The sequence below is a fragment of the Macrotis lagotis genome, chromosome 2 (assembly GCF_037893015.1).
Source record: "Macrotis lagotis isolate mMagLag1 chromosome 2, bilby.v1.9.chrom.fasta, whole genome shotgun sequence".
Lineage (NCBI taxonomy): Eukaryota > Metazoa > Chordata > Mammalia > Peramelemorphia > Peramelidae > Macrotis > Macrotis lagotis.
Window position 1 is genome coordinate 159,159,587 of NC_133659.1, and position 17,529 is coordinate 159,177,115.

Consider the following 17,529-nt stretch of genomic DNA (forward strand, 5'->3'; position numbering starts at 1 on the left):
CATATAAAAGGGTTTTCCCCTATTGCCATGGGAAAATGCATTTCCCATTGCCACATTAAAAGAAGGGATGAGGTGGAATAGGAACTAGAATTTAGTCCTCACTGCCACAGGAAAAGAAGGGATGCCTAAATAGTGTGTCAGATAAGACAATTCTTTATTCTTAATAGCTTTAACCTATCTCCAGTATGATTCCTAATTCTCCAAACATTGATTTCCTCAAACTGTCAGTTTTGGTCTCTTAATATTAACACTGAACTTCTAGATCTCATTACTGACATTTTTTTTCCTCTTCTCCTATAGCAATAAATCTTTGGCCTATAAGTACCATATTGACTTCTACAATTCTTTTTCCCTTCACTCCACTGGACTCTAAAACACTAAGCCCCCACCCTTTTCTATGGTACTGATTTTATCTCAACCCAGAACAAGGATGAAGAGAATAAAGAATAAGCATTAATAGAGTTTTACTATATACCAGATACTGTACAAATATCATCTCATTTGATCTTCAAAGCTATATTGAGAGATAAGTTCTGACATTATCCCCAGATGAGAAACCTGAGGCAAACAGTGTAAGTGACTTGCCCTGAGTCACATAGCTAGTCTGAAGACAATTTGATCTTAGGTCTTCCTGACTCCCAGCCTAATCCTTGTTCACCCAGCTGCCTTTAACCTAGCATTACTCTACCCTGAACTGGTTCCCACAGTAAATCCCTTAAGAACACCTCCTTCTCTTCTCCTCCTTTACACTAACTGGGGACATTTCAGAAATGACCCTGTCATATAGATTTATCCTTTCACTAGCATTGCCTCCCTTTTTTCTGGGTCATAATAACTATTCTTCCTTCAAAATCCACTTGCATTGGAAGCTCTCCTGTCAGAGGAGGGTATTCAGATAAGGACCAGGGATATTCTTTTTAATCTCTTGTACTGTCCACGTCAAGTTTCTGTCTAGTTCCCTGTGGTTATCTTGGACTCTTCTTTATTAGGGATCAAAGAACTTCAGATAGAAGAGAAATAATTCAATCCAACATCATCATTTGACAGATTGTATAATCAAGTCTCAGAGAGGATGTGTGTTTTCTCTGCATCTCACAGCAATTTAATGGCAGGACCATGATTAGAACCCAGGCTATTTGACCCTGAGCTCAGGGTTCTTTCCATGAGATTGTTAACACACATACAATAGACACCAATGGAACCCTGGTATTTAGATCATCATATTTTATTGAATGAATGGGCTGGGAAGAAGATATAAGTCTCAAATGCCCCAAGTTCATCACTTCCAAATTAGAAGTCCCATTTCCTAGTAATAATACCCTCACTTTTGAATATTACTTCTTCAATCCTTAGTTTCTCTGGAAGAAATCTCCCTAGGTTGCAGTTTTCTGAGATTCAAAACACCCTCAACATATCCTCCCCTGGAATTCTTTCCTTTACAGCAGAGGTGTCAAACACACAGACAGCAGGCAGCTAGCAACACTCCAGAGAGCTGCCTGAACTAGATTAAAATGTAATTGGGAAGTATTTAGCAAAAATAAATAAAAATACAATAAAGAATAGAAAATATATTTTGAAAAGAAGTCAATATACAGCCTGCAGAAATCCTTATGAATGGATTTATGACCCCCCCTTTCAACTTGAATTTGATCCCACAGCTTTCAAGAGGTGAAAAATTGGGGGTATAGAGGCCTTTTCTTTTGAAGTAAGGGGGAAAAAAGAAAAAAGTGGAGGAAGATAGTGACATAAATTGGGGCACAGTCTGCTCAGTGTTAGGGAATCTAAGTCCTAGAAATGGGAAAACAATGGAACTATGAGTCAGAAGACTGGGACAAAGTAGGTGAAAAGGTGAGGGAAAGAACAGGAAGGATATTGAGAAAGATTGATAGAAGGGAAACTTGGGCAGGGCCTGAATGTAATTTTACTGACTATGATGTCAGGTCAGTCTGGATTTTGAAGCTCAGGAGCTCTACAATAAAGTCATGAGTTCCAAGGAGATAACTCCTAGTCACACTCTAGAGTCTTATTCAACCTTTCAATGTGGGGAGGAAGAGGCAGTGGCATCATAATGAAGGGGCAAATTATTTAAGATACCAAATGAGAGAGAATTCTTTTTTTTTTTTTTTTTTTTTTTTTTAGTTTTTGCAAGGCATTGGGGTTAAGTGATTTGCCCAAGATCACACAGCTAGGTAATTATTCAGTGTCTGAGGCTGGATTTGAACACTCAGGTCCTCCTGACTCCAGGGCCAGTGCTCTATCCACTGTGTCATCTAGCGGCCCCAAGAGAGAATTCATAGAATTTTGGAAGAACAAATAGAGTGCCCCTAAGGTGGTAAATTACAAAAGGAGTTTAATTTTTATCATACATTCTTAGATTGTAAGACCTTGAAGGGACCTCATAAGTCACCTAATTCAAAATGAGGTCTAAGCAAGCTTGCCCAAAGGCATAAAGCTAGTAAGCTAAATAATGAAAACTAGAACCAATTTTCCTGATTCCAAAGCCAAATCTCCAACTTTCACTTAATTGCTTAAAACACCAAACTATTGATTCTCTAGGTTCCAAGGACCTCAGAACTCATCTAGACCAAGTTCTAATGGAACAAGAATTATTCTTGACAGCATTCCTGAAAAATAATTATCCAGACTTTACTTGAAGACTGTTAATGATGGGGAGCTCATTACCCCCCAATTCATTCCCACTTTTGTGCATGTCTCATTCTTAGGAAGTTTTATTAATATCTATCCTAAAATATGGTGCCCAGAAGAGACAAGTGGTATTCAAGATGTGCCCAAATTAGAACTCATCACCAGGTTTACTCAGGACAGGTATAGCCTGATGACATCTATCATTTTGGACACTAATTCAGGCTAAGAGCTTTTTATTCACACTACTGACTCATAGTGACCTTGAATTCCATTAAAACCCTATATTCTCCCCCTATTCCCCATCAGCAGTGTAGTGTATCTTCAGCTCCCCCAACTAGTACTTCTGCAACTGATTTTTTAAACCCCGGTATGACTTTATAGCTATTCTACATATTATTTGACACAGGCAGGGACTGAACCCGGTTATTTCTTACTCCAATAATATGATCTTTATTTGCTACATACTGATACAGCATTATCATGCATATTTAAATTTTCAGTGCTCCAGGCAACTTTTTAATACTAGAGATTCTAGTAATAGTTGTTTTGCTTTGTTAGGGGAGAGTTTTCTAATTGGTGATGTCTTATACAATTACAAGTCAGATCATACATAAATGTTTGTGTATACATAAATGTGTGTGTGTATCTGATTGTATCAGTCAGTCAATTTTCAATTGTTTGTTGTTGGTTTTATTTGGGCTAGTCTGAGATTGCATGGAGAACTTCCTGGGATAAGGCGAGATTGATTGACTTTGTTCCATCAACAGCCAAGTACAAGTCAAGGGCTTGAATTCAACCTGGCTAAACCTTTCTGGATGCTTTCTCTATATTAGTTATCCCTCCCAGCTTCCTATCATCTGTACACCTGGCAAGAATTTCATCTCTATGCCTTCATCTGAGGCACTGCTAAAAAAAAAATAATGAATAATACCAGGTCAACCATACAGAGCCTTGAGATGTTCAAATAGAGTTCTCTCTCTAAACTGACTTCAATCTTAGCTTATTATCCTTTTATTAGCCAGATAACCTCATGCCCACTGGACAGCTGGTTGGTTAGTAAGGACACCGTGGTGGTTCTTCAAGGAGACTCAGAAGAAGAAAGTGAGGATGTAGCTGGGAAGGGAAGAAGAAAGAAACTTTTACTTTAGGTTCTTGGCCCCCCTGCAGCTGCTGAGAACAGCCAATTATTTGCAAGGCTTTTTGTGTTATCATCGGTTGCTAGGCAGATTCTGGCAGCCCTACCTCCTTGAACTCTACAGTCATGAAACCAGCTGGTATTTTTTCCCGCTAAATTCAGTTACTTGGGAATGGGGCAGGGCAGGAATGAGGGAGTGTTGGAGGGGGGGAGGAGAACAAGAAGGGAAAAAGTGGAAAGATAGAAGGGGGGAGGAAAAGTAGGAAATAGGAGGTGATGATAGACAGGTTGGGCAGAAAGGGAAGTGGAATAAGGGGGAGAGCAGGAGGGAAGGAAGAAACTTGATGAAGTTTATGCAGAAGGAAATGAGAAGAGAGAAGAGAAAAGGAAATGGCAGAAGGATAAGGACTTAGAAGGGAAAGAAAATGAAGATATGGGTCAGGAAGGGAGGGAATGGAAAAAAGAGCAAGGAGGAAGTGGGTGCAATATAGGGACAGGGAAGGAGAAGGGTGGACAGAGAGAGAAAAAAAGAAGTAAAAGTTAAAGACAGAGACAGATGATCTTGAGGTTAGGAGAGCTACTCCAGCCCCCATAAGAATTTTGAGTCCTAAATCACCTTAGAATTAATCACTTGCCCTGTCCTTAAAGTTACCTGAGGAAAGGATTGAGAAAAAAGGGGGGAGAGAGAACGAGTAGAAGAAGAGAAAAGCTGATAGGAGTGTTGCAGGATAAAGAGAGTAGGTAAAATGGTTCTGGGGTTTAAAAGTGGGTATCATAGGAACACAAGAAGTCAAGAAAGAGTTAGAGTCAAGGGGACAGGTGAGGAAGGAAGTGGTGGGGGTAGGGGGGAGGGACAAGAGATCAACATATAGCTTAGCTGTGGAAAGAAAGGCTAACCTGGAGCCAATTCCCTTCTTGAAACAGAACTGGAGGAAACAGAAAGATTTGGTGAATGTCTGGATTTGAAATATTTTCCCATTTTTGTATCCTTTAAAGACACATTACTGAGATCAACTAAGGTCTGCCCTAAGGGTTAGGGTGGTATAAAAATCTAGAGTCAATTCAACATCTATTTGACAACTCTTAAAATATGAGAGAACCCTGCTCCCCCCCCCCCCCCCCCCCAATTTGCCCTTGCTCAATCTGGAAGAGGTGCCTTGAGGATTATGTAGGGAGAAACTATGAATGAGTTGATGAGTATGAATGAGGGAACTACTTAAAGGACTGGCTTGATTTGGGTAAATCTTGATGCTCAGATCCTTGTTTAGGAAATAGTTGTAAAAAAGATATAGATAGTTGTCACCTTTCAAATAAAGTCCAGATTTCTTAGCCTGACAATGAAGACTTTTCAGTAAACTATTGTTGCCCTGCCTTTTTGACTTTAACCCAATACCCTTCCCAGTTACCCTTTCCCACCAATACTATAAATTCTAGCCAAGATAAACTGCTTGATATCCTCTTTTCATAACCCTTGGCTTCCCATCTCCATTTGATTGGAATAACTCTCCCTCCACACCCTGCCTTCCCACCAGGCCAACCCAATCTCTTGCTGTTGAAATTTTACAGGCTCAGAATATGTGTTCCCTCTTCTAAGAAGTTTCCTCTAGTCTAACATCCTTCTCCACTCCCAAATACCTTATGTATAGTTGGCACATAAAAAATACTGAATTGAATTATGTTGGTTTTTGTTTTTAATAAACTCATAGAATCATCATATGGACAAATAGGTGGTACAGATGATAGAATGCTTGGTCTGGAGTATGGAGGACCTGAGTTCAAATCTATCCTCAGATACTTGCTATGTAACCCTGTGTAAGTCACTTAACCGATTTGCCTCAGTTTCCTCATCTATAAATGAGCTGGAGGAGATGGCAAAACCATCCTAATACTTAGCCAAGAAAATTTCATATGGGACTATAAAGAGTAGACAAAATGCTTGAATAACAACAGTCCAATAACAACAGACTTAACATTCTTCTCCCCAGTAATCTGTCCCCCTTATTTTACAGATGAGAATAAAGAAACCCAGAGAATTTAAGTTACTTGCCTATGGTCACATAGGGAATAAGCAGCAAAGCTGGAATTTGAACTTAGTGCTTTTTCCATCACACCAGAATGACCCCACTTAATACCCTTTTCCTGATTTTATTTTTACTTCTGACCCTACATTCTACCCTACAATTTTCAAATTTACTCATTTCATTGGAATATAATGAAATTATTTGTGTATCTCTTTCCTTAAGTTGTAAACTCAAATGGGCAAATGGACTGTCTTATAATAATAATAAGATCCCAAGTATATATGACAAGGATTATTAAGTACAAAACAATCTCATGAAATAGTTAGTACAAGTGTTATTGACTCCACTTTACAAATGAGAAAACTGACCTTCAAAGATGAACTGACTTGCTTCTGGTCACACAACTTATTTATGTTAAATTTATTCATTTAATAAGCATTTATTATATACCTACTGTATTTCAATCACAACCTGGAGTTGAGCCCAAAATGTTAAATCCAGTTACCCTACCTTTTTGTACTTCCCCTGGCATTTGGTACATAATAGGTACTTCAAACAATTTGTGGAATTAAGGTCAATAAACAGCAGGTTTTTGTGACTAATTAAAATAGTGTACTCTGAAATATATATTCTTTTGATCACCATTTATTTGTAGAGCAAGATCTTGATTATTAAATGATATTTTTAAAATACTTAGCATGTGATTTGGCACATAGTAGGACCCATTATAAATGTCATTATTGTTGATATTATTTCATCAGAGTAGGAAGTTACTTGTTTAGAAAGCTCTCAAAAGGGAGCTGAATCTCTAATTTAATAGCCTTTGAAAATTGTCTGGGAGCTAATGTGTTAAAAGTAGCCCATGGATCCAGGTTTTTTAGACTCCAGGGTCAAATTTTTATTTGCCTAGCCACCCTGCCTTTATAGCAAATATTTAATTCTAGGATTGTTTCCTTCAGCATGTTCCTCCTTTCTGCTTTACTCCTTAAGAAATGAAAATTCATTTTAGAATTAATTTAAGCAAAGTATAATTAGAAAGGTGAATCTTCAGCAAAACAAAAACAAAGCCCATAGTGCATTCTAGAATCAAGTGTAAATTAACTTTTGAACTTTATGTAGGATATGGATGGATATCCATGGCATTATAATCATCCACAAGCATTTATTAAGCACTAGGCTATTGGCTGGGATTTGGGTTAGGGTATTCTCTTTAATCATTTGGATTATTCTCCTCTCCCTCTTTTCATCTCACATTATTTTTCCCTCTACGTCTTTCTTTCTCCTTTGCATCTTTTTTTTGCCCCCCCCCCCCCCCCCCCCCCCCCCCCCGTTCATCTGACCTATCCTCCCTCTGTGTTCTAACTCCTGGCTGTCTCCTCCATGTGTCAAATGAGTAAAAACTATAGTGATGTCCCCATTCTTAAAAAACAAACCAAAAAGCCCAGCCCCCAAAGTCCTCGAACTTCTCTTTCTTTTTCAACATAAACAGGTAACTATCTTATGACCTGATACCTGGGACCCTGCTGACATGATTTTTTTTTTCTGTTTTAGCTTATTTATTGACTCAAGAGGGGATGGTTCAGGTCTGCTCTTGGTTCAGGCATTCAGTATTTTAAACAACTATGAGATTTGTTTTGAAGGAAAATGTTGTTTTTCCCTTTTTTTTTTTTAAAGAGGACCAATGACAACATTGGTCCATCTTAACTCATGGGTATATTGGATTCAAGTGATACATAGCTGCACAAAGTCTTCAAACTAATTCTCTCTTTCAAAGTCACTGAAGTCCAGTGGCAAGACAGAAGTCAGGACAAGTGATGATGTAATGGAGACTATGGAGCAGGCAATAGTACAATATACTCCTATAGTTGCAAAAATATTCTAACTTCTCTTACAACCACCTTTTTATGTTCTCTCTTGTAAAAGGAACACACAGATACACACACACACACACAGAGACACACACACACACACACACACACACACACACACACACACACACACACACACACACAAACACATTCACATTCACTCCCTCACCCAGCAATGGCCTCGATCTCTCATTCCTAGTTTTATGACAATCAGTCTGGGTTTTATTCTGAATTGATCGATCCAGATCTCTTGCTACTTGAACTGCCCTCTTCTGGCTGGGGACGGTATGAGCTCTTTATCCCAATAGGCCCAAGAATGTATCTTTCAGAATCACAGTATCACCAAGAGTTAGGAGGAACCACAAAAAATTTCCCTTTATAACCTTCCTGCCAAAGTGGCAATCCAACCTTTCTTTTCTATCCCTTAAACTCTCTAGTGAATAGGAACTCACTGTCTTCTGAGGTAGACTTCTCCCTTTTTGAATAATTCTAGTTGTAAATCTTCCTCTGTAAATTCTACTCATCCCTCCTAATTCAGTTCTCTGCAGTCAAGCAGAACAAGCTAATCCCTTTTCACTATGATAGCCCTTCAAATATGTGAAGACAGTTATCATGTCTCTACATCTTCTCTTCTTCATGCTAAACATTCTTTTAACTAGTTCTCATATGACATGAACTGGAGGTCTTTCACATTCTAGACATCTTTCTCCAGTCACTCTCCAGTTAATCAATGTCTTTCCTAAAAGGCGGTGTTCAGAATGATAGTAACAATAATAACTAGCATTTATAGCTTAAACATAAGGCAACTAGGTGGCATAGTAGAGTTCCGGGTCTGGAGTCAACCTGTGTGACTGGACAAGTCAACACTATTTGCCTCAACTTGCTCATCTGTAAAATGAACTGTAACAGGAAATGACAATTGTGAGAAATGATTCATTTGAACCCCTACTCATTCCAATCAATAACAATCATTCTAATACAATTTCACAGGGGGTGATTTTGAGTTCTGTATAGGCCCCAGAGTCATGAGCTGCAGATTGTAAGAGTGCTTGCTTAATCACAGGAAGCTAACTAGAAGACCTCTACCCTAGGTTTTCTCTGTCATAGTGACCAAGTCCAGTGGTGAAAAACCCAATTGCATGGAAAGTCCTCTAACTTCTCTTTCTTTTTCAACATAAACAGGTAACTATCTTATGACCATAGGTCTGATATCTGGGGCCCTGCTGACATATAATTTTTTTCCATTTTAGCTTATATGTCACATGTCAACCAGTGGAACTTATGTAGTGGCTTTAAAATGTACAGATAAGAAAAGGTATCAAATCCCATAAAGACAGGGCCCAAAAAGGAGAGTTATCTCAGATCATAAGAAAGATCTGAGGTCCACTTCATTAGAAGGGACCATTGAGGGGCATCTAGGTAGCATAGTAGATAAAGCACCAACCCTGGAGTCAGGAATACCTGGGTTCAAATCTGGTCTTAGATACTTAATAATTACCTAGCTGTGTGGCCTTGGGCAAACCACTTAACCCCGTCTGCCTTGCAAAAACCTAAAAAAAAAAAGAAAAAAGAAGGGACCATTGACCCTCTAATAAAGTGTCATTGGCTCAGAGTTCCACACAAACTATTCTAGTATCTTTGCCAAGAAACTCCAGAAAGAATCATGAAGAGTCAAACTAAACAATCATAATAGCTTAAACCTTAGAACTTGCACCTTAGGCAGTTAGGTGGCACAGTGGATAGAGCATTGGCCTTGGAGTCAGGAGGACCTGAGTTCAAATTCAACCTCAGACATTTAACCTAGCTGTTGTGTGACCTTGGAGAAGTCACTTAACCCCACTGCCTTGCAAACAAAGCAAAAGAACTCGCACTTTAAAAACATATTTGATTTTCACAATAAACCTGGAAGGGTAGGACTATTATTATACCCATTTTATGGGGGGGGGGGACTGAGGAAGAAAAAGATGAATTGACTTGCCCAGGATTACACAGCTAGTACCTGAGACAGGATTTTAATGCATAGCAGGTCTAGTTTTCTATCTACTGATATAATTTTGTTGTTCTTCTGGTTTTGTCTGGTTCTTCATGCCCCCATTTGAGGTTTTCTTGTCAGTTTATTTTACAAATGAGGAAACTGAGGAAAAGTTGTTAAGTAACTTGCCCAAATTCTCACAGTTAATAAATGTCTGAGGCCAAATTTGAGCTCAGGGAGATGAAACTGATTCCAGATCAAGTATACTGCCAGTATAAGCTGCCAGTGCCACCCAGCTATTACTTGACTAAGGTTGAATGCAGTAGGATTATTACCTTCCTAGTCCTGAATGCTATGCTACCCTTACCTCTGTCAAAAAGTCTTTTAGATTTTGTGTCTGCCATATCCTATTGTGGATTCATACTTAGTTTGTAGTCCACTCAAACTCCCAGATCATTTTTTAGAAAGTGTGACTATTTAGATGATCCTCCCTCATCTTATATTATGTAGTGGATTTTGGAAGCTAAACATAATACTTTACACTTTTCTTATTACATTTTTTTTTGATTGGGCCCAATGCCCAGCCTGGAGTGATGGGTAAAGGATTTTGTACTCATTTAGTTTAATTTTTGTGATCACAATAGCCAGGGACTATAAACAGATCTTGAGCTTTAGGCTAACTGGAACACATCTCACTTGTAAACATCCCTTGACCTGTTAAGGCCTTATCCTTATATGAGCTTGTTAATATCCTATCATCCTTAAAAGTCCAGTTGGATTGTTACCTCCCTCATTGAGGAGCTGCCTTTAGACTTTGACTAGAAATAATCTTTACCTCATATTTTCTGATAACATCTCCTTAGACCTTCTTTATAGTTTAATTTGCATCACATTTATCTTTGTACATCCATTCAATTATAAACTTTTAGAGCATAAGAATTGTTCTTTTTATCTTTGTATCTCCTCTTTTCTTATCCTAGTTTTTAACACAATGCAAAGCATAGAACAGTTAATAAATGTGTGCTGAATAAATAAATACTTCACACACCCTGAAGAACCCTAGAAAGGTAAGGATCCTTAATTAAAGAAGGAACAAAACTCCCAGTTTTAAAAATCATCATATTACAGCTAAAACTAAAAGCTTTAATGGTATCTTGTGGTTAGCCCTTTGTTCCCTAGGGGGCCTCTTAATTACTGGTTTATTTCATTAGGGGTTCTTGCCTTTTTAGGATTCTTATAAGGGGCATAGTAGCTCTTATAGTAGCTCTGCTGATTTCTCCCTGATTGTTCAGATTAAAGGGTTATGAGGTACTTGCCAGAGGTGGTAACTAGCATTATGGTCTCTTGAAAGTTTGCTGATATGCTCCTTTGAACCACATAGAGGTACTATCAGGTTTTCATTTAAAGGTAAAGCTAATAATTTGTTTTGGATCTGTTTTAAATGTATTTCACCAGGAAGATCATTGGAGAGTACCAATACAATTCTTGGTTTCTTAACTATTTGCACTCCTGCCCAGTGTGCTCTCTCTCTCTCTCTCTCTCTCTCTCTCTCTCTCTCTCTCTCTCTCTCTCTCTCACACACACACACACACACACACACACACACACACACACACACACACAAACCCTCCTTATCTTTCCCTGGCTGGAATTGCAACACTCACTCAAGGGCCTAATCCCACTACTGATCATCACAGAAGGTTCAATCCACTCCATTTCATGCCTGGACTTGGTTTGCTTGATACCTTCCTCCCCCATTTTTAGAGGATCAATACTTTGGTGCTGGACAATCAATCGATTTTAATTCTATTTAAGCTCAGACTTCCAAGCTCAAGGAATTCACCAAACTCACCCTTTACTAGTAGCAGGGGGTTACAGGCATGTATCACCATGTCTATTATTGTTTCTTTTTGGTAGGATCATAATGTACAAGACTAGGGCCATACTTAGAGATAGTATAATTCTATGTGGTGGTAGGATCATAAATCTAAATCCTTCAGAAGCCATTTAACCTTCCCTCCCCCAGTTGAAGAAACTGGGGTCCAAGGAAGTTTAAATGATTCACCAAAGGACACATGTGAAAATTATAGATAGGATGGAGCTCAGAACATCTAACTTCAGAACCAGACCTTTAGAAGGGATTCTCTGTCTTTCTTCCCTTTTCCCCACACTCTCTCCTCCTTATTTCTCCCTCCCTCCCTTTCTCTCTCTCTCTCTCTCTCTCTCTCTCTCTCTCTCTCTCTCTCTCCACTCTGACTCTGTTTTCTCTTCATAACCACTGAATTGCCACAATAGTGCTTGATTAAATAGCCCTACTCCCACTATTCATTGGAGAATCAGGTTTACTGAGTAATATTTGATACTGCAGTCGATGATGATGATGATGATGGTGGTGGTGATGATGATTCAGCATTTCTCAGCACCTTATTAACGAAATCTTCTTTCTTACTTGTTATTCCTCACGACTTCCCTGACAGGTGGGTGAGCAGTATTATCTCCAAGGAAGAAAGGTGATGGGGGCTGAGGCTGAGAATAGAGAAGGGGCCCTTCTTTTAGATCTGACTCCCCCACTATGACTGGTACAGTCTTAGATGCTCCCTTCCTAGATGATCTCATTCTCTTTACAGACCTCAGCTTCTTAAGATACTTCTAGATCTCAGAAGGTGAGAAAGCAGACATGGTAAAATCAGGAATGGTATTGATCCTCAGGTCTTTTAATTCTTTTGCTTATTCTCTGAAACAAACTTTTCTTTGTCTTCTGTTTTTCTTCTTTGCAAAACTCCTGTCAACATCTTTTGAGAGATAGGACCCAACTTATTTTCTGTCTTTTTCTGATTGAGGAGATTATTTATAGATTGATAGGGAAGAGGCAATGCTAAGCAATCATGGTGGCCTGAAATACTTAAGGATGGCATGTTGGCATAATGGAAAAGTCGTGAAATTAAGAGTCAATCGACTTCTAATTTTGGCTACGTTACATATCTATCTATCTATCTATCTATCTAAAACATCTGGAGGAAAATCACTTAATCATTTGAAATTCCATTATATCCTCTGCAAAATGAACAGGATGATTTCTCATGTCCCTATCAGTCCTAAATCTACTAACCTAGGAACTATCTGGCCTAGAAGATTTCCCTATGCACTAAATGTTCTACAGCTACTCTATGGTCAACTATGGGTGTTGACCCCATATATTGTTCCATATATCTTCCCCTAGTAGGGATAGTGCCAAAAATAGTCTCTTTTCTTTGTTATACTATTATCTTCTTATCTCTTTTCTCCATTTCCAGCTATCCCAGATATTTAACTCCCTAAATGAAAAGTCAGGTCCATATAAAGAGAATCATTCTGCCTTCTGGGAAATTCTGTCTTTCCACTTACATTTTCTTCCATTCATGTTTTCCCTTGGGGATATGCTTCTCTTCCCTCATAGGCAGCAGGATCTCCTAAAGGATCTCCTTATTTCAGCTCAGATGCACTTCAGCTCACACACATTTCAACATGGTCATGCTTCAGTGGCCAACTGTCCTGACCCAGGGTCCCTTCTCTCTGCTCCTCTTTCTAAGTGGGATACTAAGGTCTTCCTCTTTATTTTCTCTCTCTTCTTTACACTTTTAGATGCTCCCTGGTTCTTTCTCCTTAGTTTTGTTTATCATTTTTTCTCTGTCTATAAGGACTCTCTGGGGCCTGAAGGTATCTGTAAAGGTAGCTAGTAAATAGGATTGGTGCTTTAAAATACCTCTCACTTAAGCCCTAGGTTTGCTTCTTGCCCTGAAACTGATCCAAGTCCCATAAGCCACTAAGTTTGTTCTAGCCTCCCTGTTCTGGGCTTTTAACATTCCTTCTTACTCCAGAAACCAAAAAGAATTTTAGCTATAAGGGTGCAGAATTTTAATCCTTAATTTGAACCCGGAATTGACCCAACTTTTCAGAGAGAGAGAGATCTTCTTAGCATTTATAAAGGTTTTTGGGAACCCTCCAGAATTGTCTCTTTTGTACTGGATCACATCAGATTTTCAGTTGTTCTAGAACCAGAGCAAAGGAATACGGAAGAGCAGGAAATTAAACATTTCATTACCACCTACTTTGTGAAAGGTACTAATGCTATATGCTTTTTAAAAATATTATTTCATTTGATCCTCATAACAATACTGGGATAAAGTTACTATTATTAACTCCATTTTACAGTTAAAAAAAACTGAGATAAATATTAGTGACTTGCTCATAGTTACACAGCTAATAAGTGTTTGAGGTTAGATTTGAACCCAGCTCTTCCAGCCTCTAGGCTCACTATTACATGCACTGTGCCACCAACTGCCTCTAATGTTCATTGAATACTTTAAAACTCTTGTGTCATATCACCAAGTACTTATCAGTGCATCTAGGACAGAATAATATAATCTCAGAATTGCAAGGGATTCTTACACTGGTTGACCTACTTGGTTAGGAATCCTTTCTACCACAAGTGGTCTTCCAGCCTGTACTGGAAGTCCCCCAATGAAGACAGATTTGCTATCTCCTGAAACAGTTCAATGCACTTTTTTTATTTGCAAGGCAATGGGGTTAAGTGGCTTGCCCAAGGCCACACAGCTAGGTAATTATTAAGTGTCTGAGGTCAGATTTGAACTAAGGTAGTCCTGACTCTAGGGCCAGTGCTCTATCCACTGCGCCACCTAGCCGCCCCCTCCATACACTTTTGAGTATATCTTATGGTAAGGAATTTTTTTTTCAAGTTTCAAAACAAAATCTGTCATGATACAACTTTTTCCTATTGCTTCTACTTTTGTCCTTTGAAATATAGTCTATAATCTAACTTTACAAATCTTTTCCTCTGACACAGTCTCACTCACCTACAACAGGGCTTTGAAAATAAGTCCTTTTGTTCCTCTGTTGCCAAGGTTTCAGAGGGCACCTCTAGACTTATTTCACTCACTTCCCTCTCCTTTTTCTGACCCCTGCCTTTTTCTGTTCTTTGTAACTATCATTTGATTTAGTTCAATTCAGCAAAACTTTATGTGCCCAATATAGTTTAATAGTATAGGGCAGGGAGGAGTTTTTTTCACTGAATATTTTCTATACCAATGAAATCACAAGTTTATTTCCTTCTTTCCCCCCTCCCCCAGCAAATAGGGTATTTTCCTACCTTAGATAAGTTTTAGATTGTTGTTGTTGAGCCATTCTCAGTCATGTCCAACTCTTTGTGATTCCATTTTGCTTTGTTTTGTTGCCAAAAATACTGGAGTGATTCATCATTTCCTTCTCCATTCACTTTACAGATGAAGAAACTGAGGTAAATAGGATTAAGTAACTTGCCCAGGGTCACAAACTAGTAATTGTCAGATTTAAATTCAGGAAGATGAGTTTTCTGACTCAAGGTCCAGCACATTATCCACTGCCCCAAAACTTTGAATTACAAATATGAAATCAGATAATGGTTTTACAATCTAAAATTAGAAATATGCTCTACACACAACTCTAAAACACATTAGACAATATGTACAAAGCAAAGGTCCATAAATAATTCTAGGGGAGATCTGAAGAGGCAGGATAGGGGTTTCATGGAAGAAAGCAAATTGAGTAGAAACTTGAAGGAAAGGAAGGATTCTATTAGAATGGCAGGTAGAAACTTTTTCAGGCATCTGAGTATAATAGTAACAAAAGCACAGAAAGATGACAAAATGAGAGTGGGGGAGGGGAGAGCTAAATAGTTCAGTCTTATATGAACATAAGAGTATGTAAAGAGGAGTTTTTAGAGCACCACTCTAAAAATCAGTTTAGAGGAGTATGTTGGATCCAGATTATGGAGGACTCATGAGTTTTTACTTTGTTTCACAGGCAAATGGAGAGTGATTATTTAGGCAGTGGTGTGAAGGAAGGATCAGAAATGGGAGGGACTGGAGGCAGGAAGACCAGAAATCTAATTGCAGTAGACCAAAGTGAGAGGTAATGAGAATCTGGGAGTGGAAAAAAAAGGGAGAACCTTCTAGATATTTGAGGGGGTGGATTTGGCAGGACTGGGCAACTCATTGAATGTGGGAGGCAAAGTCAAGGTAAGAGTCAAAGATGACTCAAATTTTAAGTTTGGGAGAATGGTAGTGAGCAATCATAGATTTAGAGATAAAAGGCATTTTAGGGAATTTTCAGTTCAATGTTCTCATTTTACAGATAAGGTAAAGTACTTGGTCCAAGGCCAACCAAGTAATGGAAGTAGATTTGAACTCAAGTCTTTGATTCCAAGGCCAGTGTGTTTTTTCTACTCCTCTTATCACCTCAAACCCCATACTATAAATAACTTCTCATCAGTAGAAATGGAGAAGTTAAGGAAGTTTGCAGGGGAAGATAAGTTCTGTTTTGTACCTTTTCCTTCTGGCCATTTAGGTTTCTAAACTCAGTAAGGGACTAGTTAGTGTGATTTCATCCCTGATAATCCCACACCACCATTTTCTTTAGTAGGCCATAACAAAGAGTATTGTAGACACTGTACATCTTCTCCTGAAGATCTCAGTTCCTGCAGAGGAAGAGGCCAGAGAACAAATCTGTTTCTGTTTCCTTAGGAACTAGGATGAGTGAGACCCAAGGAAAAATTTGTGCAAGGAGAAAGAGAGACAGAAAGACAAAGGAACAGAGACAGAGACAGAGAAAATCTTAGAGATAGAGGGGGTGAGAGAGAGAGAGGTCACAAAATGAGAGAGAAATCAAGAGAGAAATAGAAATAAAGGAAGCAAGATAAACAGTAGTAGAGAAACAGAAACAGGCGAAGTAGAGAAACAGAAACAGGCAGAGACATAGAATCAAGGAGAGAGAGAGAGAGAGAGAGAGAGAGAGAGAGAGAGAGAGAGAGAGAGACCAAGAAAAAGAGAAAGTAATCAAGAGACAGACAGAAAGGAACAGGTCTAGAGGGACAAAGATGGACAAAGAGAGATAAAGAGCTGGAGAAGCAAATAGTCAGGAGGCAGAAAGATAGTGATAGAGATAGAGACAGAATGACAGATAAAGATAAAGGGACAGAAAGGAAAAGAGACAGAGATAGAGAAAGAAGGATGTATAGAGAGACAAAGAGACAAAAACAGATACAGAGACAGAACTAGAAAGACAGACAGATGGGGGAGTGAGAGACAAAATAAAAGAGAGAAAACAATTGAGAGACAGAGCCAAAGATAGAGGGGCAGAAAGGGAAACAGAGAGAGACTGAGGGACAGCAACAGGGATAGACAAAGATAACAGAAAAATTGAATGATTTTGGAGAAATGACAGGGGATAGATACTGGACAGATTGTGAAGTGGGAGCTGTTTGGAGCATAAGGGGTAAAATGAAGCAGAGGAGAATGTCCTATTCTTGAGAGAGAACTACACAGAGGCAGGAGTGGGCTTGTAGTAGGCCGACAGAGGGGCCTTCTCAGAGCTTGCCTAAGACTAAGAGAAGCAGAGACAGGGAGGTGGGTGGCAGGGAAGGAGGTGGGGACAGCTGTTACTTTGATTTTCTATTTAATTAATTTCTCATGGGATTGGATCTGGGAGACAGTCCGGGACTAACTCCCTTGAGGGCAGTCACTCCCCAGCTAGGCCTGAGCTGGTTGAGGTCTTTGCTTTTGGGACCCAAAGATAAAGACATTTACACTTTACCCAGCAGAATGACTCACTTTTCTCCATTACTTTCTTTCAGGACTGGGCTTTATTACTGCAGCATTCTAAGCTACTATTCTACTTTCAGAGGCTGAGTTGTGGTATCCCTTAAGGCAAGGGTATGTGAGAAATGAGAAAACTTGGGTATGTAGTGGAGTAGGGATTACCTCTCTCCCTCTACCCCACCAAGACAATATATGTGTTTGTGTACATGCGTGTATACACACACACACACACACACACACACACACTCGTTGGATC

At 39.0% G+C, this 17,529-nt stretch overlaps 1 protein-coding gene across 1 annotated transcript in view; it reads right to left on the reverse strand.

Annotated features, from left to right (window-relative positions):
* Nucleotides 1-17,529, reverse strand: part of CADM3 (cell adhesion molecule 3) — a 39,402-nt gene that overhangs the window by 9,252 nt on the left and 12,621 nt on the right. The gene's annotated exons all lie outside the window — the stretch shown is intronic.